Genomic DNA, 26,710 nt, shown 5'->3' on the forward strand with positions numbered 1-26,710 from the left:
TTAGGTGGGTTTTGGGCCACTTTGGAGAGGTGTTGGGCTGCAACACACACGAGGCCTTATCGGTCCTTCGGTTAACCGTTGTTGTATCGAACGAAGTCCAAATGGTACAAAACTTGACAGGCGGTCTACCAGTAGTAATCCAAGGCCGCTTGGCAAGTCTCGGTCTAATCCAAGAACGTTTAATACCCACACACGAAAAGAGGTAGAAAGGGACACCGGAGGACATAGGAGCGTCGGAATGCAAAACAGACAATGGGGAAAATGCTCGGATGCATGAGACGAACACGTATGCAAATGCAATGGACATGATGACATGATATGAGATGCATGACAAAGACAAAAGCACACGAAGACAAAAACCTGACAACGAGGAAATAACATAACTTAGTGCTGGAAACGACAAGAGTTGGAATACAAATATGGCAAGTTACATGCGGGGTGTTACAACACTCCACCACTACGAAATGATCTCGTGCCGAGATCTAGGACTGGAAAAACTCTGGGTACTCAGAATGGAGGTGATCCTCGCGTTCCGAGGTGGCTTCACGGTCGGAATGATGTGACCACTTGACTTTCAGGAATTTGGTAGACTTGTTGCGAGTCTTGCGCTCAGTTTCTTCAAGAATAGCAACGGGATGCTCATGATAAGACAGGTCTTCCTGGAGGTCAATCTCTTCGAAGAAGACGGTGCGGTCAGGAGTCTTGAAACACTTGCGGAGCTGAGAGACATGAAACACGTTGTGCACATTTGCAAAGTTGGACGGAAGCTCAAGTTGATAGGCGAGATCACCTCTTTTGCCAATGATCTTGAAAGGACCCACGTATCTCGGGGCAAGCTTCCCTTTGATACCGAAGTGACGAGTACCTTTCATTGGAGAGACGCGAAGGTAGACATGGTCTCTGATCTCGAAAGCCAAGTCACGATGCTTGCTATCACAGTAACTCTTCTGGCACGATTGCGCGGCTTTGAGATTTTAACGAATGACTTTGCACATTTCCTCAGCCTCTGTGATCAAGTTATTGCCAAGGAGTTGACGTTCACCAGTCTCTGACCAGTTAAGAGGAGTACGACACTTGCTGCCATAGAGAATCTCGAATGGGGCCTTGCCTGAACTCGCTTGGAAGCTGTTGTTGTAGGAGAACTCGGCATATGGAAGACAATCTTCCCACTTCATACCAAAAGAAATGACACATGCCCTAAGCATATCTTCAAGAATCTAATTTACTCGCTCGACTTGGCCACTAGTTTGAGGATGAAAGGCTGTGCTGAAGCGAATGTTGGTGCCCATGGCCTTGTGAAAAGAATCCCAGAACTTAGAGGTGAAGATGCTGCCATGATATGAAGATATCAACTGCGGAATGCCGTGCAGAGAGACAATCCTGGAGGTATATAGCTCTTCCAACTGAGCTGTTGTGATAGATTCTTTGATAGGAAGAAAATGAGCAACTTTAGTGAGTTTGTCGATGACAACGAAGATAGCATCATTTCCACGCTTGGACTTTGGAAATCCAGTCACGAAGTCCATCTCAATATGGTCAAACTTCCATTCTGGAATGGCAATGGGTTGGAGGAGACCAGCTGGTCGTTGGTGTTCTGCTTTCACTCTTCTGCAGACATCACATTCATTCACGAACTGAGCAATCTCGTGCTTCATTCGAGTCCACCAATGCGACTGCTTGAGGTCCTGGTACATCTTTGTACTTCTAGGGTGAATAGAGAGGAGTGAATTGTGAGCCTTGTTCATAATGACTTTACGAAGGTCACCCTTAGGCACAACAATGCGATCCTCGAAGAATAGAGTATCCTTGTCATCAAGACGATAGCACTTGTACTTGGGTTGACTCTTGGCAATGCCAATCTTCACCTTCTTCACCATAGCATCAAGAAGTTGAGCCTCGCGAATCTGATCTTCCAAAGTAGGAGAGACTTGGAGGTTGGCAAGAAATCCTTGAGGAACAACTTGTAGATTGAGTTTGCGGAAAGCTTCACAAAGCTCTGGTTGGTAAGGCTTGATAATCAAACTGTTGCAGTAAGCCTTCCTGCTCAATGCGTCAGCAATTACATTGGCCTTGCCTGGAGTATATTCGATACTCGGATTATACTCTTGAATCATTTCGACCCAACGAGTCTGCCTGGGGTTGAGGTTTGGCTGAGTGAAGATGTACTTGAGACTCTTGTGATCAGTGAAGATGTCCACTTTTCTTCCCAATAAGAGATGTCTCCAAGTTAACAGAGCATGAACAACTGCCGCCAACTTGAGGTCATGAGTGGGGTAGTTCTTTTCGTTGGGCTTCAACTGGCGAGAGGTATAGGCCACAACTTGCTTCTCTTGCATCAACACTGCACCAAGACCTTGAAGGGAAGCCTCACAGAAAACCTCGAACGGTTCTGATTCATCAGGAGGAGTCAGAACTGGAGCAGTGACTAACTTCTCTTTGAGGGTGTTGAAAGCATGTCACATTCAGGCGACCAGACGTACTTCACATGCTTCTGCAGGAGGTTGGAAAGAGGCTTCATGATCTTTGAGAAGTTCTCAATGAACCTTCGGCAATAGCTTGCGAGCGCAAGGAAGCTGCGGAGTTGCTTCATGTTCTGAGGTGGTTTCCAATTCACAATTTTAGACACCTTCTCAGGATTAACAGCTATGCCCTTGACAGAGATGATATGCCCAAGGTAGAGAACCTCATCGAGCCAAAACTCGCACTTAGAAAACTTCGCATAGAACTGATGTTCTCTGAGTTTATCTAGCACCAATCTCAAGTGCTTAGCATGATCCTCCTTGTTCTTGGAAAAGACCAAAATGTCATCGAGGTAGACCAAGACGAAGTCATTTGTGTAGGCATTGAAGATGAAGTTCATCATGCGGGAGAATGTTGGAGGAGCATTGATGAGGCCGAAAGACATGACAGTGTATTCATATGAACCATAGCTTGTTCTGAATGTTGTCTTGGGGATATCTTCTTCACGAATGCGAATCTGATGATAGCCCATACGGAGATCAAGCTTGGAGAATACTTGAGCACCTTTGAGTTGTTCAAAGAGCTCATTGATGTTGGGAAGTGGGTACTTGTTCTTTATGGTCTTCTTGTTTAATGGACGGTAGTCGACACAAAGTTGGTACGTTCCATCCTTCTTCTTGACAAAAAGAACACCACAACCCCATGGAGAAGAACTTGGTCGGATGAGACCCATACGGTCTTGAATATCGAGTTGCTTCTTCAGCTCCTTCAACTCTTCAGGTCCAAGCTTGTAAGGACGTTTGCAAAAAGGTTCCGTGCCAGGCTCAAGATCGATGACGAATTCAACTGGCCGATGCGGAGGCATTCCTGGAAGCTCTTCTGGAAAGACGTCTTGATACTCACAAACGACCGGAATCTGAGAGATGGCATCCAGCTCACCCTTATCGTTAAGAGAAAATAGTCGGATGGTATCATCACGAGCAGCAAAGACGATTACATCCTCAGACGAATGTGTCAATTGAATCTGTCTGGCAGCACAATCAAGCTGAGCCTTGTGCTTAGAAAGCTAGTCCATTCCGAGAATAAGATTAATATCCGAGTTACCAAGGACCATTGGAAAGACAGAAACTTATAGTCGCCCAACGTGATAGAAACTTCTGGAACCACGTAGCTTGCATGCAAGCATTTACCCGGTGAGACAACTGCTAACGGTCTATGCATATCTTGGAAAGCCAACTCATGCTTAGATGCAAATGGTCTCAAGATGAAACAATGCGAAGCACCAGTGTCAAAAAGAACTTTTGCAGGAATATCGTTAACAGGAAGGTTACCCATAATCACATCTGATGAGTCCTCTGCCTGAGCTGCGTTCATCATGTTGACCTTTGCAAACTTGGGATTATGCTTGACCACTGCAATGCTAGCAGATCTCACGGGAGGAGGAGGAGGAAGACGCCTCTGATTGAAGCATTTGTTAGCATAGTGACCCTTCTGCTGACACTTGTTGCACGTGACCTCCGAGAGCAGACGGTGATACAGAGCACTTGATCTTGGAGCATGAGACGAAGTCTTGTTCTGAAAGCCTGGGTTGGGTGGGTGGGAAGATCCATTGCCACCTTTGCTCTTCTGCTGATAAGGCTGACGGAATGGAGGAGGAGGAGGCAACCAATACTTTTGCTGCTTGGTTGCCACTTGAGTTGAGGAAGAAGGAGTTGCATCCCTGACTCGTTTCTTGGAAGCATCGCACTTGAGTTGAGCAGTCTCTTGTTTTAGTGCCATATTGTAAAACTCATCATACTTCTGCGGCTCGAAAAGCACAAGAGCTAGTTGAAGATCTTCTCTGCGGCCACCTCTGGACTGATAAATCATGCTCTTCTCATCAGGGACATCTTGCTTAGCGAAATGAGCGAGCTTCTGGAACATGATGTTATACTGGTAAACAAACAAGCTGCCTTGCTTCAGGTTGCGGAATTCCTCACGCTTGCTCTCAACAACACTCTGAGGAATGTGGTGAGCTTTGAAGTCTTGACGGAATTCATCCCAGGTAATCACACGACCTCCTCTGGAATCTTTGTATTGCTGATACCACTCTGCAGCTTGGTCTTTGAGTTGGAATGAAGCAAACTTGACAAAGTCCTCAGGCCTGACGTTGCTGCACTCGAAATGCTTGCAGATATCCATGAGCCAAGCATCAGCGTATGTTGCCTCGACACAGTTGCTGAAGGTCTTTGGCTGGTTTGCGAGGAACTGGTTGAGTGTAGCAAACTGATTCTGATTGTTGCCATGGCCTTGGTTCCCTTGGTTGCGCTCTTGCAAGAGTTGCATGATTAGCTACGTGTTTGCATTGGTAGCGGCCATCACAACTTGCCATGCCTCCGGAGGTGGAGGTGGTGGTGGCGGTTCAGGATTCTGACGCGTTGGAGGAGCCATCCTGAAGAGGGTGACATCCGTTAGCATCTTGATAGACATATATTCAAGCTGAATCAAATGGATCGAAATTGCAACATATAATCTTAACATCTGAACAAAATGAACGAATGCATTCCAATTGAAATGGTCACACTTCCATAAATTGAGAAGCCACTAAGATAGAGGTAGAAGAATAAAACAACAAGGTACGGACAAGAACAAACACTTGGTAAGGATTACCCAATCACAAACCAAATATCCGCGGAAGAAATACTAGAGCTACAAGAATTCCCACCTATGAAACTCCCGAACCTTTCCGGTTATGCAACCAGGTGTTGGGGATACAGGGGAAGCATAATATCTCACCCAAAGCTAGAAAATCGTACATCCAGCTGTATCCATCCTTCAACACATAACCAAGAAAACTTCGGAAATCATTTACCTCAACCTTCGAAAAGCATCCGTTATACGAGTTATGACGATACTCCCGAACTCCCACCCCAGTACTGGGTCGCGTCGAGGTTATCTCACCAACAACTGCATAAAAGAGATTTTCGATGTCGGCGGAACTCAGGTATTCCAGAATTGCAACGATAAAATTGTGACGGCAACACCTCGGAGCTCAACTCCCCGGGACACTGCCACAACCCCTAAATGTCAGGAGGCACCAAGAATAATGTTCTCGTCACAAAACCATCGGAAAGATTCCAAGATACCCGCGTGATCCTAAAATTTTTTTAGTGAAATTTTGAGAAGAGAAGAGTCAAAACTCTACGTCAGGATGCCTCACCAGAGCGACGAAGGGACTGCGGAGTAAAAAGAATCCTACTCTCCGATATATATAATCCTAAATGACTCAAAACATTTTTCTAGACTCAACAACGCCAGTGATTCGATCAAGCAGGGGGCTCCTAAGGTCGGGGAAGGCTCTAATTACCAACTTGTAACGCCCACGATGCGGCTATATCTCCCATGTGTCGAAGCACGACTTAGAGGCATAACCGCATTGTAAGCAATGTCGCAAGTGAGGTAATCTTCACAACAACCCATGTAATGAATAAGGGAAAGAGATACATAGTTGGCTTACACTCTCCATGTCACACAATAGCATAAATATCATTACATTCATCTAGATACAATCAAGGTCCGACTATGGAACCAAAATAAAGAACAACCCCAAATGCGACAAAGTCCCCGATCGCCCCAACTGGGCACCACTACTGATCGTCTGGAAAGGAAACGTAGTATCGTCCTGAGTCCTCATCGAACGCCCACTTGAGCTCAGTCGAATCTCCTGGAGTGGTATCATCGGTCCCTGCATCTGGTTTTGGAAGGAATCTGTGAGTCACGGGGACTCAGCAATCTCACACCCTCGTGATCAAGACTATTTAAGCTTATAGGAAGGGTAAAAGGTATGAGGTGGAGCTGCAGCAAGCACTAGCATATATGGTGGCTAACATACGCAAATGAGAGCGAGAAGAGAAGGCAAAGGCACGGTCGAGCAACTGTGATCAAGAAGTGATCCTAGAACAACCTACGTTCAAGCATAACCCGAGACCGTGTTCTCTTCCCGGACTCCGCCGAAAAGAGACCATCACGGCCACACACTCAGTTGATTCATTTTAATTAAGTTAAGTTTAAGGTTTTCTACAACCGGACATTAACAAATTCCCATCTGCCCATAACCACGGGCACGGCTTTCGAAAGTTCAAATCACTGCAGGGGAGTCCCAACTTAGCCCATCACAAGCTCTCACGGTCAACGAAGGATATTCCTTCTCCCAAGACAATTCGATTAGACTCGGAATCCCGGTTACAAGACATCTTGACAATGGTAAAACTAAACCAGCAAAGCCACCCGAATGTGCCGACAAATCCCGATAGGAGCTACACATATCTCGTTCTCAGGGCACACCAGATTGTCCAAACTTCCGGTAGGCCAGCCCAGAGTTGCCCCTGGTGGCCACCGACGGCTGACAGGTTGGACCAACACTCAGAGGAGCACTGGCCCGGGGGTTTAAATAAAGATGACCCTTGAGTCCGCTGAACCCAAGGGAAAAAGAGGCTAGGTGGCGAATGGTAAAACCAATGTTGGGCATTGCTGGAGGAGTTTTATTCAAGGCGAACTGTCAAGGGGTTCCCATTATAACCCAACCGTGTAAGGAACGCAAAATCAAGGAACATAACACCGGTATGACGGAAACTAGGGCGGCAAGAGTGGAACAAAACACCCGGCGTAAGTCCGAGCCTTCCACCATTTACCAAGTATATAGATGCATTAAAGTAGACAAGATATAATAATGATATCCCAACAATAAACATGTTTCAACAAGGAACAAACTCCAATCTTCACCTGCAACTAGCAACGCTATAAGAGGGGCTGAGCAAAGCGGTAACATAGCCAAACAACGGTTTGCTAGGACAAGGTGGGTTAGAGGTTTGACATGGCAATATGGATGGCATGATAAGCAAGTGGTAGGTATCGTAGCATAGGCATAGCAATAGAGCGAGCATCTAGCAAGCAAAGATAGAAGTGATTTCGAGGGTACAGTCATCTTGCCTGCAAAGTTCTCCAAGTTGATGTTAGCTTGATCCTCGTAAGTGTACTCGACGGTCTCCTCGATCACGTACTCGTCTCCCGGCTCTACCCAAGCAAGAACACAAGCAAAGGGAGAAACAATCAACCACGTGCAATGCACGAGCAACAATGATGCAAAACAATGCATGACATGCGGGATGTGATATGCGATGCATATGCATGCTTCGGAAAGGAAAAATTAAACCTGGCCTCAACTTGGAAAACTAAGAGTGCCATTGGAAAGGGGAGTTGATTTCGGTCGAAATCGATATAAAGATCACTGGAATCGGATGCACGGTTTGCAAATGGCAAGCAAAACAAATATGGCACCGATCTGTGATTAACAGCACGAGTCCATCTAAATGCATCAAGAACAACTTGCTACAGCACTCTAATATAGCAACAAAATACATGGCAGGGATCCACTCAAGATGCTTGACAAAAGATGAACACTGAGGTATAGCTAAATCACTCAATAGCAGGTTCAAACAAGCATGGCAAAAGTGCAAAAGATATCAGGTTACAGACTTAGTAAAATTAACAACATGCCAGGAATTTAACATTAGGAAGCACTCTTTAGAGCAAGATAACAACATGCTACAGGAACTTATCATGGCAAAGCAAGGCATGGCATGAAGCTACTCAAAGCATACAACAAAAGTCCCTTACTGACCAAAAGCCAAAAGGGATCAGAAAATACAATGCAACCATGTGAACATAGCAATTATCGTTAACAGATTCAGACTTTGTAAAAAACTGGAACATGGCAAAACAGATATTGAGTAGGCATGTTTACGAGCTCGATGCACTCACCACAAGGCATTGTATGACAAACTAAGCATACACCCAGCAAGTAGACATGGCATAGAAGCTAAACATGGCAAGAACAACATCATAGCATGCACGGATCAACCACAACAAGCTCGACAAAAATGCTTAACACGTAAACATTCTTCCAGGAACATTTTATAGAAAAAGTAGAGCTCGATTGACTCAAGCTAGGTTGCTCCATAATTTCAAACAAAGACATGGATGGATAGAGCACAACAATATCTACAAAACATCCTTACTGATCATGCTCAAAAGAGGCATGGATCACTCTGTAGCAACATGAAGACATGGCATAAAATATTAACGGGGCAAAGACTTAGAATATTTCTAAGTCCCTGAAATCAGCAACATCAAGAGAGCTACTTTGCATGCTTGTGCTAGTCACCACAGAGATCACAAAAATACATGGCATACACCTCTGTAAAGATGGCATGGCATACTTCAAAACACATGTAGGGCTCAAGTTCATAGGTGGCACCAAACAATTATGGAAAAAATGACAAATGTCCAATTAATGATATGAATCTGGAACTAACAGAAATTAGCACTCTTCCAACAGCATTTAGGGCATCAAGATGAGCTCAAATGAACATGATGCAATGAGATGAAATGAATTACTCGTCGAGACGAACAATTTGATATGCTACACGCCCAAAACGGAGCCACGGTTGCAGAGCTATGATGCGATGAACATTTGCAAAAATATTAGGGTTAGGGCAAAAGTCAACCCTAGCGGATCTCAGATCCAGATCGGCACGGACTTCGAGGCGCTCGCCGGAGTTCCTGTTCGCCGGATTTGTGGTCGCGATGGCCGGAGCTTCGAGGGGGCCGGAAGAGAGGCCAGGGTGGAGAGGAGCTCGCCGGACGGCGAGGTGGCCGCGGTGGAGCGGCGAGGCGGCGAGGCGCGGGCCGGCCGCGGTGGTGCTCGGCTCCGGCCGGCGAGGAGCGCGGTGGCGGCGCGGCGACCAGAGCGGATCGGGGCGGCGCGGGCACGAGGAGGAAGACGGCGGGCACGCGGACGTGAGGGCGGCGAGGAGATGGGCTCGGGGGCTCGCTGCGGGCCGAACGGGCCTCGGCGGCGGCGGGCGCCGGCCAGGGACACGTGGCAGCGCGCTATTGGCGCGGGGCGGCGGCGGCTTTGTCCTACGCGGCCCGGACGTTGTCCGGCGCGCGGAGAGGAAGGGGGCTAGGTTAGGGTGCGAAATGACCCGGGATTTTTGGTGGAGGGGCCTTTTTATAGGTAGGAGGAGCTAGGAGGCTCCAAATTGAGCACGGTTTTCGGCCACGCGATCGTGATCGAACGCTCTAGATGATGGAAGGGGTTTAGGTGGGTTTTGGGCTACTTTGGAGAGGTGTTGGGCTGCAACACACACGAGGCCTTATCGGTCCTTCGGTTAACCGTTGGAGTATTAAACGAAGTCCAAATGGTACGAAACTTGACAACGTTTAATACCCACACACGAAAAGAGGTAGAAAGGGACACCGGAGGACATAGGAGCGCCGGAATGCAAAACGGACAACGGGGAAAATGCTCGGATGCATAAGACGAACACGTATGCAAATGCAATGCACATGATGATATGATATGAGATGCATGACAAAGACAAAAGCACACGAAGACAAAAACCCGACAACGAGGAAATAACATAACTTAGTGCCGGAAACGGCAAGAGTTGGAATACAAATATGGCAAGTTACATACGGGGTGTTACAGCTTGCTAGTGGTGATGCTCCTGCTTGCAACTACACCATCAATGGACATGAATACATAAAAATGTACTACCTTGCAGATGGTATATACCCTCTTTGGTGCACCTTTGTCAGGAGCATCAAAGATCCCAAAACTAAAAAATATTGTGAATTTGCAAGGATGCAAGAGACAGCCCGAAAAGACATTGAAAGAGCATTCGGAGTTTTGCAATCTAGGTTTGCCATTGTTCGTGGTCCTGCTCTTTTTAGGATAAGAGAACCTTGAAAAATATCATGACATGTTGTGTTATCCTTCACAATATGATTCTCGAAGATGAGAGAGGAATGTACTTGCAATTCTTCTACGACAATGTGGGTAGCCGTGTCAAATCAGCTAGAGACCCTAACCGCATTAGAGCCTTTCTTCAGACATACAAGGAGATTAAAAATGCAAACATCCACTTTCAACTTCAGGAGGATCTCATTAAGCACCATTGGCAAAGGGCTGGACGGTAACTCATTTTTGTATTCATTTGTATTTGTATTTGTGACAAGTTTTGTATTGCATTATTTAAGTTTGCTTCGGTGATTTGAATAATTATTTGTAATGTAGATGATTGTTGTATTATGTTGGTATTGAATAATTATTTAGTTTGCTTCCGTGATTTGAATAATTATTTTGTAGTGTGGATGTTTGTTTTTATTTTTGTGTTGTGGATTTGATATTTGCGGGCCGGTGGGATGCGGCATGCAGCGGCGCAAGAGCAGACCCCGCAAAGCCGACCCGTAAAAAAAGCATATTCCGCGAATGTACTTTTATACGGGTCCGTTTGGGGGGTCTGCATCTGCGGCCGTCCGCGCCGACCCGCAAAGGCCGTTTTCGCGAACTGCAAACGCGTTTTGCGGGCGGGCGAGATGCATGGTCAAGCGTCTCCAAGCCTTGCTGGTCTTGCTTGAAGGAATCACCACGTTTCCACCCTTGTCTGTAATTATTGTACAATAATAAAAAATCAATATATTATATCCAGTCAATATATTATGATAATATTTTAATAGATCTACTAATATTGATTTAGTTGTCTAAACTCTTTTTTTTAATAATTTTGGTCAAATATGAAGTCGTTGGATTTAAGAGACAAGACTAAGCAGTCTCGTATACATGATGAAATACATGTGGAGTCACTATATTTGGAACAATAGCATTTGATTGGGACTTAATAGAAAATATAAAATGGACTCAGATTGTAAAGAAAATCCAGCTAGATGAGACTTAATAGAAAATATAAAATATATAGCTAGCCAATTACTAGTACGCTACAAGATGGCATACTATGGCATATGGTTATTTCAAAATTGTAGATCTATGTTGTTCTTTCATATATACACAACAAAACAGCTTTAAGCGTGACGAAAACTTTGGTTATGACTAAGGTTGTGAAAATGATTGAGCTGCTGGTGATGCCTATTTACCTTGTTATTCAAAAGAAAAGCTTTTTAAAGCAAAAAAAATGCATTAACAAGTCGGCTGTGCGACTATATGACGCACACCACCCACTAGGTTAAAAAATCAACACTGAACACATTGCACAATTTATATTTCAGTCTGTACTCCTTCATTTCTTTTTTGGTCTGCATATAAAATTCTATGAAGGCACATTTTACAAAGTTTGACCAACTTTGTAGTAAAAAAATATCAACATTCATATTACAAAATCGGTATCATTAGATGCATTATGACATAAATTTTCATACCATATAGTTTTCATATTCTAGATGTTGATATTTTTAATATAAATTTGGTCAAACTTTGCATTGTTTAACTTCAAACAAAGCTTATAAGCAGAGTAAAAAAAACGGAGGAAGTATCAAGGTTACCTGATTTTACGTTATGCTGTATGTCCCTATCTAAGACCTTAAGATAGCGACGTACGATATACACCCCAGCCGGCGGCTTTCAACAAAAAATTCGTTGTTGTCACCTCAAAGCTAAGAGATTGCATTCGATGGCTTAAGAAAATTCAAATATCCATTGTTTACTGACTGAAATCAAAGCTAACAGGATGCATGGTTGGTTTGTCTCACGCAGAAACTCGCCCGACCACACAATTACCTCGCGGTCCGCAAAGTCGTTGGATTCTGCATGAGGGCACTCCAAATTTTAAGTTTTATTTTCTGAAACTTGAGATTTTGTCACTCGCTTGTGTCGGGTTTCAATAGTTGAACCTAATGAAGTTTTAAAAACTCGCTAAAACTTACTCAAAACGGATCTTATCTGAAAGCCCTTGCCCCCTTGTCACGAGGAACACGAATATACGAACAAAACTTAATTTAGACTTTTGATTAAAAATATATAAAAATTAAAAATCGAAAGCCAAAAGAAAAATGTGGTCGTGCCCCCGCACTTGCGTACCACAAATCCCCTCCCTGTCTCTTGCGTCTAAACAACTCTAAAGGCACGGATAAAACGACTTCCCTTGTTTACTCCTTTTTAACTCAAAGTTAGTCCAACTAAGAGACATAGCACGATATTATACGCATGGGGCCTTTTTGGCTCTAGGAAGCATATGCTCTCGAATAAACATTAAATTCAGAATGAATAATTATAAAACTGATTTTTTAGACTTTCGTGTTAGTGTAGCAAGTGTGCTTGATAATTCTCATGCGGAATGGGATATCAATGCTTCATCACTGAAAAAAAATCAAAACTATGTGCAAATTCAAAACTATGGGATATCAACGGTCACATTTATACACACTCATCCCTATAAAGACATACATGCACATCCTATCCCTAAAGTATCTCTGAGAGATTAAACCGATAAATCTTAAAATTGACAAAGTCACCACAGGCATAACCTTCTAGTCGATCAGACCGTCGTCTCCCACTAATCAAAGACCACGGAGAAGTCTGAAACAAATTCAAAAAAAAATGTGGACATCTATGTCAAGTATAGAACTTTGAACCCGGTGGGCTGACTCCACCACAAAGAACTCTTGTATTGTTTTTGACATGTACACTAAGATTGAAAGATACGCCATGCTTGGCATTAACACAGTTACAATTGTCATTTGGATTTGGAGAAGGTACGGAGACAGGCTACCTGGTGTGGACATCTTTGTATGCACTGCAGACCCACTTTCAGAGCCACCAAGTCTCGTCATCTCCACCATCCTATCGGTCATGGCATACAATTACCCAGCGAAAAAAATTAAGTGTGTACCTTTCTGATGACGGAGGCTCAGTCCTCACTTTCTACGCTATGTGGGAAGCCTTCTTATTTGCAAAGCATTGGCTACCATTCTGCAAGAGATATAACATTGAGCCAAGGTCATCAGCTGCTTATTTCTCAGAGTCAGATGGGCATCAAGATTTGTGCACCCCAAAAGGACGTGCTCCTCGCCCCCCTCGTCCCTCTCGTGTCGCCCTCGCGGGCGATCCAGGGGGAACCCTAGCCGCCATCCTCTCGGCCCTCCTCCGCCTCCACCTCTCCATGCCGCCGTCCGCAGCGCCGCCGGGCAAAGCTTGGCCGGCTGGGCGGTGGCGGGGCATCTCTCCCCCTTGGAGCGTCTTGGCAGCACCGGACGACCAAATCGCGAAGAGGCGTCGGGCTAGCGCGGGGTCTGGCGGCACGGCGGGCGAGCATCTTGGCGGCGGCGTGTTGCGGCGCCGGCGTGTGGCGCGGCAACTGCGGCTTGGATGCGACTCCACGGCGAGGTGGTGGCTGCGTGGTCTTCAGATCAGGTGGTCGCGGGCGCCGCCATGTCCAGGCTGGATCCATCTGGATCTAGCGCTTGGATGTTGTCGGCCGGTGCAGGGTGGTGGTCTACGCCGCTGGCCTCGTCGGACCATTGGATCCGGCGCCTAGAGATCTACGATGGCTGTCCTTCTTGATCCTCCTTCCTGGTGGGTTGAGCCCCATGGCACTTGCATCTCTGCTGGTCTCGGTTCATCTCGCTGTCAGATCCGGAATAGTCGGAGGTTTGGTGGTATAGGTTGGGGACCGGAGGAAACTTTGTCCGGCTGGTCCGGCCCAGCATCGGCGGCGTCCCTCGACGCCGTTACCCTTCCTGGAGGCGAAGCCGAGGTCCCTCCTATCCACATCCAAATCCCTCCCGGACGAAAGTCCAAAATTAAGTCTGGATTGGGCGGCGGCGGCGCCCTGCGCGTCGTAACCTCCATGGAGGCGCCGTCTTGGGAGGCTCAGATGGTCGGGCGAGAGATGCTATGGGTGGTGGGCGCCGCGTGGATCCAGCAGCGGCGACGGTGTGAGCTCCGGGGGAAACCCTAGATCTGGGTCTACCGGATCGGACGATGATGGCACCTCGATGCCGTTGTCCCTCCCGGGGCATCGTTTTGGAGCACACGCTGGCTGGAGGGGACAAGAGGAGGAGCGTGTTACATTTAAAATAATACAGGCTTTATATTACAAGCCAGGGGCCTCGAGGGCTCGAATACAAGAGTTCGAATACACAAGAGTCAGTGGAAGCAACAATATCTGAGTACAGACATACGTTAAACAAGTTTGCCTTAAGAAGGCTAGGACAAACTGGGATATAGATCGAAAGAGGCGCGGGCCTCCTGCCTGGGATCCTCCTAAACTACTCCTGGTCGTCGTCAACGGCCTGCACGTAGTAGTAGGCACCTCCAGAGTAGTAGGAGTCGTCGTCGACGGTGGCGTCTGGCTCTTGGACTCCAACGTCTGGTCACAACAACCGGGTATAGAAAGGGGAAAAAGGGGGAGCAAAGCAACCGTGAGTACTCATCCAAAGTACTCGCAAGCAAGGAGCTACACTACATATGTATGCATTGGTATCAAATGGGAAAGGGGTAGCATATGTGGACCGAACTGCAGAATGCCGGAATAAGAGGGGGATAGCTAGTCCTATCGAAGACTACACTTCTGGCAGCCTCCATCTTGAAGCAGTAGAAGAGAGTAGACGGTAAGTTAACCAAGTATCATCGCAGAGCATAATCCTACCCGGCAATCCTCTCCTCGTCTCCCTATTAGAGAGCGATCACCGGGTTGTATCTGGCACATGGAAGGGTGTGTTTTTATTAAGTATCTGGTTCTAGTTGTCATAAGGTCAAGGTACAACTCCGGTCGTCCTTTTATCGAGGGACACGACTATTCGAATAGATCAACTTCCCTGTAGGGGTGCACCACATTTACCAACACGCTCGATCCTCTTTGGTCGGACACACTTTCCTGGGTCATGCCCGGCCTCGGAAGATCAACACATCGCAGCCCCATCTAGGCACAACAGAGAGGTCAGCACGCCGGTCTAAATCCTATGGCGCAGAGGTGAGCAGACCTAGCAACCTCCATTACAAAGGAAGTTGCGTTACGCGGTCCAACCCGGCGCACGCCGCTCAGTCGCTGACGTCATGAAGGCTTCGGCTGATACCACGACGTCGAGTGCCCATAACTGTTCCCGCGTAGTTGGTTGCTGCGTATAGGCCAGTGGCCAGACTCAGATCAAATACCAAGATCTCGTTAAGCGTGTTATCTTGAAGTAACCGCGAACGCCGACCAGGGCCAGGCCCACCTCTCACCTGGGTGGTCTCAATCTGCCCTGTCGCTCTGCCACAAAGATCCACACAGAGGACCATCGGGAAAGTATGTCCTTTCAGTTCCCAATTCATGAATCAACCATGGGTACTCAACGAGCCGACCCGACTTTAGTCAGAACATGTATCATGTGCAATATGTATAGTATATACCCATGATCAACACCCGACGTGATCACGACCCGATAGTATAGCATGGCAGACTGACAAGAATGTAGGGCCACTGATGATAAACTAGCATCCTATACTAAGCATTTAGGGTTGCAGGTAAGGTATCAACAGCTGTAGCAACAATGACAGGCTATGCATCAGAATAGGATTAACGGAAAGCAGTAACATGCTACACTACTCTAATGCAAGCAGTAGAGAGAGAAATAGGCGATATCTGGTGATCAAGGGGGGGCTTGCCTGGTTGCTCTGGCAAGAAAGAGGGGTCGTCAACAACGTAGTCGATCGGGGCACCAGCAGCGGCGTCAGTCTCGTAGTCTACCGGAGAGAAGAGGGGGACGAAACAATGAATACAATGCAAACAGATGCATAACGATGCATGACATGACAATGAGCGGTGCTAGGTGTGCCCTAACGCAGTAGGAGATGATACCGGCGAAGGGGGGAAATATTCGGGAAAATACCCCCGGTGTTTCGCGTTTTCGGACAGATGAATCGGAGGGGGAAAGTTGCTTGTTCGCTATTCTAGGTATATGCGACGGACGAACGAGCTGCGTATCAGGATTCGTCTCGTCGTTCTGAGCAACTTTCATGTACAAAGTTTTTCCATCCGAACTATGATTTATTTTGTATGATTTTTCAAAGTTTTAAACATTTTTCTGAAATTTCTGAATTTATTTTAATTCGAAAATAAATAGTGCAATACTTTTTATACCCAGAGGCAGCCAGCCACAGTCCATGACATGTGGGGCCCCTGGGCTGGGTTGACCCAGTCAATGATTGACTAGTCAACCAGTGAATAGTGCAAGCGGGCCCAACTGTCATACATAGAACGTGTTTAATTTGCTTTAACATGTATTTAAAAAGGAGGGCCCCACGTGTCACACAGCTAGCTAACTAATTAACTAAAGGGCCTAATCTAATCCTAAGGACATGTACAATGGTGCTATCTTAGGAGTGCCACGTAGGATAAATGATGAGGTGGAGGAGAGAGAATTTGTAAGAAAAGGCTTGTCTTCTCTTATTTAAGATAAGACAAGAGATGATCTCTTAGCACAATTTGTTTCACCATGTTTTAAGGAATTGCTAGTTATTGAAGATAAGGCTAAGATATAACTCATTGTAGACATACTTTTTTGTCATCTCTAAATTACATGCAAGACTTAAGATAAGACTGTCTTATCAACCATTGTACATGCCCTAAACCTAATACTAATCGGGCCGGGCCCAAAATAAGGGAGCCAGCGAGCCGCGGCTTCGTCCAGGCACGGCAAACGACGCAAGGGGCGGCGAGCGGCCGGGACCAACAGGTCGCGCGGGCGGCCGGGAGAGCGGGTGGCGCGGCCGATCGGAGGGGCCCTAGGCGGCGGGGAGCCAGTGGGGCAGCGCTCACGGCGACGGCCTACAGCGGCAGCAATAAGCAGGCAACAGCAGTAGCGAAAACAGGGAGCAACAAAGCGGCAGCGCGCGAGAGGCTGAGCGTCAGTGGGCACGACCAGTGCGGGCTTGGCGCGCGAGCGCACGGCCGGGGCGCGAGGAAGGGAGGCGCGCTGGGGCGTGGTGAGGGCGAGCTTACGGGGAACTCGGCCATGGCGGTGCGGCGTTGCGCGGCGGCATCTAAGGCGATGAATCAAATCGGGGAAACAGGGGAAACGGGAGAGGAGCTCACCGCGAGCCAGAAGAGGTGCTCGAGGAAGGCTGAGGTGGACCAGAGAGGCGCTGGTGACGGCGAGGTTGGGACGGCCGGACGAAGAAGAAGATGATGACGCCTTGTACGCAGCTCCCCTGATTGCTCCAATGGCCGGAACGGACGCTGTTGACCGCGACGGACCTCCAGGACGTGCCCCCCGCACGTCGGAGGGGCCGATGGACGCGTCAATCAACGGAGAGGCAGCGGTCACCGCGGATCTTCCGAGCTCGAAATCAAGCAGTAGAGGTAGGGGCGAAGGGGGTTGAGGGGGGAAAGGAAGGGGGTGCTCTAGGGTTTCGGTCGACATCTATATAGGTCGTGGAGAGGGCGCCATCCATGGCCAAGGCGCCATGGATGCACGCCACGGCCTCTCTGCCTCCTGTAGCTAGAGGCAGAAGGAGGCCTGCGTGGGCTGGGCCTGCTATGGTGCTAGATGGGCCAAATCTTCCAGTAGAGTAGGTCCTCCTCTTTTCTATTTTCCTTTAGCTAGTCTTTTCTGTTTTTCTTTATTTGTTTACTACTCTTCATTTTAATTGAGTGACTAAATGAATTTAGTCAAATGTGAAACTTCACACAAAAATCCAGGGCAATATTGTTGAGCTACACACAAGTCTGTAGAATATTTGGAAAAGGATAATTATTTTTAGAATTCGAAATGGCCGGGTTATGTGCTATTGCACCACTTATTAATTTGTTAAGGGCATTTTAATAATTCAAATGAGGTTGATTAATTCACCACAATTTCTTATTGAATATTTTCAACACAACGGACATTTTTGTTTTACCGTTTGAAGAAATAAAATTTTGTCTTGCAATTTAAATTTGAATTTGGGTTAGATTTGGAACAAAGTGATGATTAAAAAAATAATTGTGATGACTTGGCAGTCATTAGCACGAGGTTATTGTAGCATGATTATCGGGGTGTTACAAATCTCCTCCACTACAAAAAATCTCGTCCCGAGATTTAAGAGGTAGAGTAAGGGGGAAAGGTCTGGTTACGAAATTCTAACGGATCTTCTCAATCTTGGCTGCTCTTCTCGAAGAGATCGATCCAATACATTGATGTCTTCACTCCACTACTTTAGGTCATCATGATGAATTCGGCATCCTTTCTTCGGGAACTCCATCGTACTTATGAAAGAATAAAGGGTGGTTATTCTGGAAGAACGGACCTTTGCAAGGTTGACTAGCTGGTAGCTAACATCGGGGAGGGTGGCGGAAAGTAACTCTCGAACTGAAACTTAAGAAAATTTCGAGAGCAAAGTAAGAAGGTACCATAAGAAGTTTCAAGCGGATAGACAGTCGTTGTGTGCCTAATCAGAAGGTGAAAGGGCTTCAGGGCAACGAGAATAAGTATTGCGTCTGATACCAGAATAGATCACTAGGAAGGTGGCTCGCGAATTACATACGAAACCAAGCGCAAGGGATAACTTTGAAACAGGTATGTACAGGAGAGTCAGGTTTCGATCCTGTGGAACTGTGGGTTATGGGCCCACCATGTGGGTTAAAAGTAGGGAGGGCGCTATCTTCTTGCACGATCATGATAGCAAGGCATGTCAGAGAAGAGACTGTCAGTTATGTCGGCAACAACATCGGTACCAAGGGCGAGGGACGAAGAGAACCATTTTTCTGCTTGTTGAACGAGGTGGACCAATAGGCAAAGTTCTCGTCCATCGGCAGATACCCGAATTCCATCAACAAAAGCAACAGGGTCTTACTGACACCGTTGTACACTAAGGTTTTTACATAAGCAGAAGAATGTTACTGCTTAGATCATATAGATCACAAGAAAGGTTAAACAAAACAAAGGAAAGGAAAGTGTGATCATCAGATTAAACAAACCAATGGAAAGGAAATTTTGTTTAAACACAAGTAATAGGAGTATATCATTCCCAAGGTTAAGCGGGGCATGATTTATGTGCCAGGAGATCAAAGACATGACCAATTAGATAAAGGGGTAAGAAGAATTATGATATGTAGCCATACAACGGTGTTTGGATAACTGAGCAAGAAACATTTAGCATTGGGCTTCAAATGTTCTTGTTGAAAATCGGAGTACCACAGACATGCTTCAAGATAGCATTGACATGGTCATGGGGTAAAGGTTAGACTTTGGATTCACAAAGGATCCATCAGGAACAACTTATAGAATAAGTCTTACAATTTCCTCATGGAAGAATGGATAACCTTGCTGAAAAGGAATCTATAACAACGGGGCCTCGGGCCAGGTGTGCTAGGCACGACATCACCTTACTGGGTCACATAAAGACCACGTGATAACTCTTGGAAGTATGTTCCAACCATCATATCTAACCGAGATTCAGATCCGATTAGTGTCAGGATACCTCAGACTTAGGATGCTTGAGAAGAAAAGGTGCAACACAAATTGACAGGATGACATTGTAAGATCCTCGGGAAATGAATTATGGAAGTGAGTTCCGAAACAAGAGTTCATCATTAACCAAGGAGAAGGTGAGGAGGTGGTTGATGGACTCGGCGACATTTCAATGAGATTAACAAAAGATGGATTTCCACAATTATTTGAACAAGGAGGTAACACTTGTCAGACCAAATGATATAATGATGTATGCTTGAGGAAAACATACACAATTAAACATTGATTGAAAGGTGCACCCGAAATATGGGCTTAGGTAGCATGATCAATGTTAGAATGGTGATTCGATAACCAATGGTCTAAGATTGAAATATCGACCATTAACTTGAAAGCAATAGGGTTGCTAGAAGTTTTGAAGTCGCACCTGATAGTTCAATTGTCGGTTTTTCGGTTAGAAACAACACGGGAACTGTCGGTGTCAAAACCGGCGGATCTCGGGTAGGGGGTCCCGAACTGTGCATCTAAGGCGGATGGTAACAGGAGGCAGGGGACACGATGTTTTACCCAGGTTCGGGCCCTCTTGATGGAGGTAAAACCCTACGTCCTGCTTGATTTATTCTTGATGATATGGGTATTACAAGAGTTGATCTACCACGAGACCGGAGAGGCTAAACCCTAGAAGCTAGCCTATGGTATGATTGTATGTTATCCTATGGACTAAAACCCTCCGGTTTATATAGACACTGGAGAGGGTTAGGGTTACACAAGGTCGGTTACAAAGGAGGAGATATACATATCTGTATTAACTAGCTTGCCTTCCACGCCAAGTGGAGTCCTATCCGGACACGAGACGAAGTCTTCAATCTTGTATCTTCATAGTCCAACAGTCCGGCCAAAGGATATAGTCCGGCTGTCCGGAGACCCCCTAATCCAGGACTCCCTCAGTAGCCCCTGAACCAGGCTTCAATGATGATGAGTCCGGTGCGCAGTGTTGTCTTCGGCATTGCAAGGCGGGTTCCTCCTCTGAATACACCACGGAAAAATTTGAATACAAGGATAGTGTCCGACCCTGCAAAATAAGTTCCACATACCACCGTAGAGAGAATAATATTTCCACAAATCTAATCTGCTGACACGTTTTGGCAACATGACATTATGCCATGGCCCGGTGATCATTCGAACCGTTTTCCAGCCCCGCACATAACGCGAGGCAGTTTCTTGACACGTCTTGTCAAAGCAGAGATCGTGTCCCCCTTATTATGGAATTCTCATCAATATGGGCATGGGTAACCCAACCGCGCCATCAATTATGGTGCTTGGGGGATAAGCGAGTTTTACCAGGCTAGTGGGGGCGCATAGTTTCGGCCGCCCTTATAAGGGGATAAGGCTTAACCTTTATCTACCCACGCCTTCTTCCTCCTTGCTCATCCATTCTTGCGCACTGGAGCTCCAACGCCCAAGTCCACATCCTTCCCCTCAACCTTCTCCAAACATGTCCGGAGCGGGAGGTAAATGGATGGCTTCCGCCGTTACGGAGGGACACATCAAGAAGCTGCACGGAGCCGGATACTTAGCCGCGAATATCGCGCATCGGCTGCCCATTGCGGGGCAGATCGTTCCTACCCTGAAACCTCACGAGAGGGTAGTTTTCCTCCACCACTTCCTCCGCGGACTGGGGTTTCCCCTCCATCCATTCGTCCGCGGTCTCATGTTCTACTACGGGCCGGACTTCCATGATCTGGCCGCGAAGTTCATCCTCAACATTTCGGCGTTCATCGTCGTGTGTGAGGCTTTCCTCCGCATCCGGCCCCACTTCGGCCTGTGGTTAAAGACCTTCAATATCAAGCCGAAGGGGGTGGGAGGCCAACAAGCGGAATGCGGCGGAGCCATGGTGGGCAAGATGCCCAATGTTACATGGCTTGAAGGCTCCTTTGTGGAGACCATAAAGGGGTGGCAATCGGCGTGGTTCTACATCACCGAGCCACACAACACCAACTGGGTGGTGGCCCCTGAGTTTCGATCCGGAATCCCCACGCGGCTCACCTCCTGGAAAGAGAAGGGCCTATCCTGGGTTCATCGGTGGAGCTGGACGGACTCCAAAAATGTATCCGGAATATGGTAAGCAAGAAGCTCAAGCTTGTCAACATAGTCCAAGTCATGCTCTTCCGCTGGATCCTCCCGTGTCAACAATGGGATTTCAACTTGTGGGAGTTCGACCCGGCCCAGCACCAGACTTTGAGCGAGCTCTTCGACACGACGCACAAGGACGTCTGGAGGATGCTGTTCAAGGGTGCCGAGGTCCCTCCCCCTCTCACCGAGGACCGCGGGCTAAGCGCGAAGCGCCCTGCGAATCCGGTAAGTTTTGTACATCTGGTAGGATTTTTTTAATTCCCATAGCTTAACCACGCGTGGGGTCTGAGCTCCCATGCCTTTGACAGGACTGGGTGGGGGCATCAGAGAAGATCGACTGTCCGACCCCTCTGCCCGAAGACACCGCGGACGCTCTCCTGACAGAGATGCTGACTCCGGCTCCATACAAGGTGCCGGAGAAGACCAAGTAGAAGGCCAAGGGAACCCGAAATAGTTCCTGGCACCAGGTGATATCGGGCTCATCGTCGAATGACTCCACGACGCACTCCTCCCCCGAAGACGAGGAGGAAGATGAAGATGCTCCCCCTTCAGCCGGGGGAGATAAGAAAAGAGGCCTCCCCAACCGGGGGGCCGAAAGGTCCAAGAAGGGAAGGACTCTCCTTCCAGACTACTCCACCACCGCCGCCGAAGACGAGGACGAGTGGCTTCTCAGGGCCAAGCCCCTGGCGAAGTCATAAGGATTCGGATACCAGAGTAACTCATAGCATACCTTTGATGCACTGCTTCTCCTAACGTCGAATATGATTATGCAGACCGCGCCAAGCCCGTATCGATGTATCTTCGTCGGGTGGCTCCTTGGACTCGTCGGATATGGATAGCGATCCACTTCCGACCGTCACCTCCCCTTGCCCTACGGATAATGACGAGGTGCTATCTCGAGAGGCACCGGGTCGAGGGGAGACAGTTCCGAAGGCGCCTCAAGGCGACCTTCCGGACTCCGGGAGTAGAGGGGGTAAGGCTCCCGAGGGCTCCGAGTTCGGCCTTCAGCCGAATACTGCGCCGGAACCCCCAGTGGTTCCGGACTCGGGCAGGCGGCCTCCTTCCAAAAGGGGCAAGACGCCCATGCCGGTGACCTCTGTCCATCCAGAGGCACCGGACAATCTGCTAGGAGTGCTTCACAGCGCTTCCATCGACGAAGAGCACCGCACTATTAGTGCGGTGATCCAGAAGGTTCAGTCCGCCAAGAGCGGACTGACTGAAGCCTGTGCCAGCCTTCTAACAGGCTTTGAGGTAAGTATTTGAAATATAGGAAAAATATTACCTCTTAGACAGTAGCCCCTGATGCTCTGTTCGGTGTTCACAAAGAAAAGCCGAATAGAGGATCAAACAATATCGCAGGAGTCTAATATAAATATGTCTATATGCGTATGCAGGCTTCGCTGCTGGCCTTTGCCGCACTGACTGCGGAGGTCGCCGCACTGAAGCAGGACCTCGAAGGGTCCAAGAAAGAGCTCGGCCTTTCCAAGAGGCAGCTCGAGGAGAACAAAGGTAAGTAGTACCTAGTCTATGGGTATAATAAAAAGAATGCGATTGCAAAATGACATGATCATCGTAAATTTTCCAGGGGCCACGACCGAGGTGGAGACCCTGAAGCAAGCGCTATCCGAGGCCGAAAACAAAGCGGCCAAGAAGCGCACTGAGCGGGAAAGGCAGGAGGCTCGGGTGGGCGAGGTGCAGCAAGAGCTCCACGCTCTCGTGACGAAGCACAAGGCGTTGGAGCTTGACTTGAAGACGCGAGAGTCCGAGCTTGTCGCGGCCCTCGAGAGCGCAAAGAATGCCAAGGCTGAGGCCCAAAAGGCCCTCCAGGAGATTGATGCGATGAAGAAGATAGCGGTGGGTAAGGCATTCAATATGCAAAGCAAGCATGTGAAAGTAAATTACTTGTTACTTACCCTAGTCCGGCGCTCTCCAGGAGCATTCACAGATTTGCCCCGCAGCGTGCCGGATGCCGCATAGTTTTACCAGGCCGTGGAGGGAAGCTCAACGGAGAAGCTATTCTGGTCTCAGTATACTGAGACCGAACACCCGATGCCTCTGAGCGACCAGCTGAAGCAACTGGTCGAGCTGCACAAGGCGGCCGAACAGGCCATGAAGGGCTTTATAGTCCGGATGTGGCCTGGTGACGCCCTTCCCAACAGCTACTTCGGCCTGGTGAGGCGGCTTGTGGATGCCTGCCCACGGCTGGAAGTCATCAAGCGGTCCGTCTGCATGAAGGTGCGCGCCGGGCTTTCGACCGTGCGAAGGTGCACTGGGCCAAGATGGACGCCGTGAAGCTGGTGAAGGAAGGGCCACCGCAGGGCAAGGAGCATCGCCACCCTGAGATGTACTATGAGGGTGTCCTGAAGGGTGCCCGTCTTGTAGTGGATGAGTGTGCGAAAGATGTAATATTTGAGTAAACTAGCTCGTGTAATCCTGTATTATGAAAACTTGTTCATATGCGCTATGCAACACTTGTTTGAATTTAAAATATTGCCTTCTGTTCAGCTGTTTATCAAATCTGGGAGATGGCTAGTCGTCGGCTTCTGCCCCCACGCCACGAGTGCTGGGGTGTTCGGGATAAACCTGAGCACTCTTGTTCCCATTGTTGGATCCTTCGAGGGAGGTGCTCAGCACAACGAACAAGGCAATCGGACTATAATGCGTTATCACTCTCACTTAGCCATAGAATTCTATAATTTTAAATTTCAGCGAAGCCCCTTGTATTCGGAAGGCCAAATTCGGGGCGCGATACAGGCCTTAAGCTGGACAGGGCCGACTCGTCGCTCTAAGTGGCATAAGTCTATAGGGACTTGAAACCTCTCGAACAGTGACCAGTCTCTCTCCTTATCATGACAATCAGTTTTAGCTTTCTCTACTGAGGTGCTTAGCCCAGCAGAACCGGGGCACAATCGCAGTAGTTCTTACAGTGCTACCTTAGCCGATATAGCGGAACGTAAGGTACCAAAACATGGGAGCCGGGCAAACCCAACTATTGACCCAAGACATGATTTGGAGCTGGTGCATATAATGCTATAATTTCGGGGTGCCGCACTGTCGAAAGTGTTCAGACTTCTCACGCCGCATATGGGGTATGCTTAAGCCCCTGGCGTATTGGCCGTACCAGAGTGTACGGGTGCTACATGTCATGAATGAACATATATATATGTAAAGGAAGAATGCAATAATAGTCTTAATGCTATGCATTGTTTTATTCAAAAAGGTGCGTTAGGGCAGAATGATACAAGTAGTGCGATAAGCTAAAAAGTAGGACTATTTGACATGTCCCTTCCAAGGGCGAGCTGAGGAATAGTATTAAAACAAGTATTTCACTTGGTATCGTAATCCACCTGGGAGTTCCGTGGTGTGACATAGCTCTCTGCCTCCTTGGTTGCTGCATCATGTGTTCGGCAATCATGCTGTCGGACAGGGTTTCCAGGGGTTGAAGTCCTGAAAGAGAAACATAACAAAGCGGGAAGCCCCTAGTGCGGTTTAAGCCGCGTCTTGGGGCGTGCCGTAGTCGTGCCCCCCTCCCCACCTGTGCCCATGGTATTTTTAAAGCGTAATTATGTACGCGTGGCACGGATTTCACCGTTTGGCTGGGACCGGGGTGAGGGCCACATTGATATGCGTGAAGGAAATATGCCCTAGAGGCAATAATAAAGTTATTATTTATTTCCTTATATATCATGATAAAAGTTTATTATTCATGCTAGAATTAACCGGAAACATAATAAATGTGTGAATACATAGACAAACAGAGTGTCACTAGTATGCCTCTACCAGACTAGCTTGTTAATCAAAGATGGTTATGTTTCCTAACCATGGACAAAGAGTTGTCATTTGATTAACAGGATCACATCATTAGATGAATGATCTGATTGACATGACCCATTCCATTAGCTTAGCACCCGATCGTTTAGTATGTTGCTATTGCTTTCTTCATGACTTATACATGTTCCTATGACTATGAGATTATGCAACTCCCGTTTGCCGGAGGAACACTTTGTGTGCTACCAAACGTCACAACGTAACTGGGTGATTATAAAGGAGCTCTACAAGTGTCTCCAAAGGTACATGTTGGGTTGGCGTATTTCGAGATTAGGATTTGTCACTCCGATTGTCGGAGAGGTATCTCTGGGCCCTCTCGGTAAAGCACATCACATAATCCTTGCAAGCATTGCGACTAATGAGTTAGTTGCGGGATGATGGATTACGGAACGAGTAAAGAGACTTGCCGGTAACGAGATTGAACTAGGTATTGGATACCGACGATTGAATCTCGGGCAAGTAACATACCGATGACAAAGGGAACAACGTATGTTGTTATGCGGTCTGGCCGATAAAAGATCTTCGTAGAATATGTAGGAGCCAATATGAGCATCCAGGTTCCACTATTGGTTATTGATCGGAGACGTGTCTCGGTCATGTCTACATTGTTCTCGAACCCATAGGGTCTGCACGCTTAAGGTTTCGATGACAGTTATATTATGAGTTTATGCATTTTGATGTACCGAAGTTTGTTCCGAGTCCCGGATGTGATCACGGACATGACGAGGAGTCTCGAAATGGTCGAGACATAAAGATTGATATATTGGAAGCCTATATTTGGATATCGGAAGTGTTCCGGGTGAAATCGGGATTTTACCGGATTACCGGGAGGTTACCGGAACCCCCCGGGAGGTATATGGGCCTTAGTGGGCCTTAGTGGAAGAGAGGAGAGGTGGACAGAGATGGGCCGCGCGCCCCTCCCCCCCTTGGTCCGAATAGGACAAGGAGAGGGGGCCGGCCCCCCTTCCTCCTCTCTCCTCTTTCCCCCCTCCGCGAATCCTATTCCAATTAGGAAGGGGGGGGG

General features: G+C 47.5%; 1 pseudogene; it reads left to right on the forward strand.

Annotated features, from left to right (window-relative positions):
- Nucleotides 1–13,147: 13,147 nt before the first annotated feature.
- The window catches only part of LOC125516229, a 58,585-nt pseudogene continuing 45,022 nt past the window's right edge, over nucleotides 13,148–26,710 (forward strand).

Source organism: Triticum urartu, chromosome 6 (assembly GCF_003073215.2).
Source record: "Triticum urartu cultivar G1812 chromosome 6, Tu2.1, whole genome shotgun sequence".
NCBI classification, from domain to species: domain Eukaryota; kingdom Viridiplantae; phylum Streptophyta; class Magnoliopsida; order Poales; family Poaceae; genus Triticum; species Triticum urartu.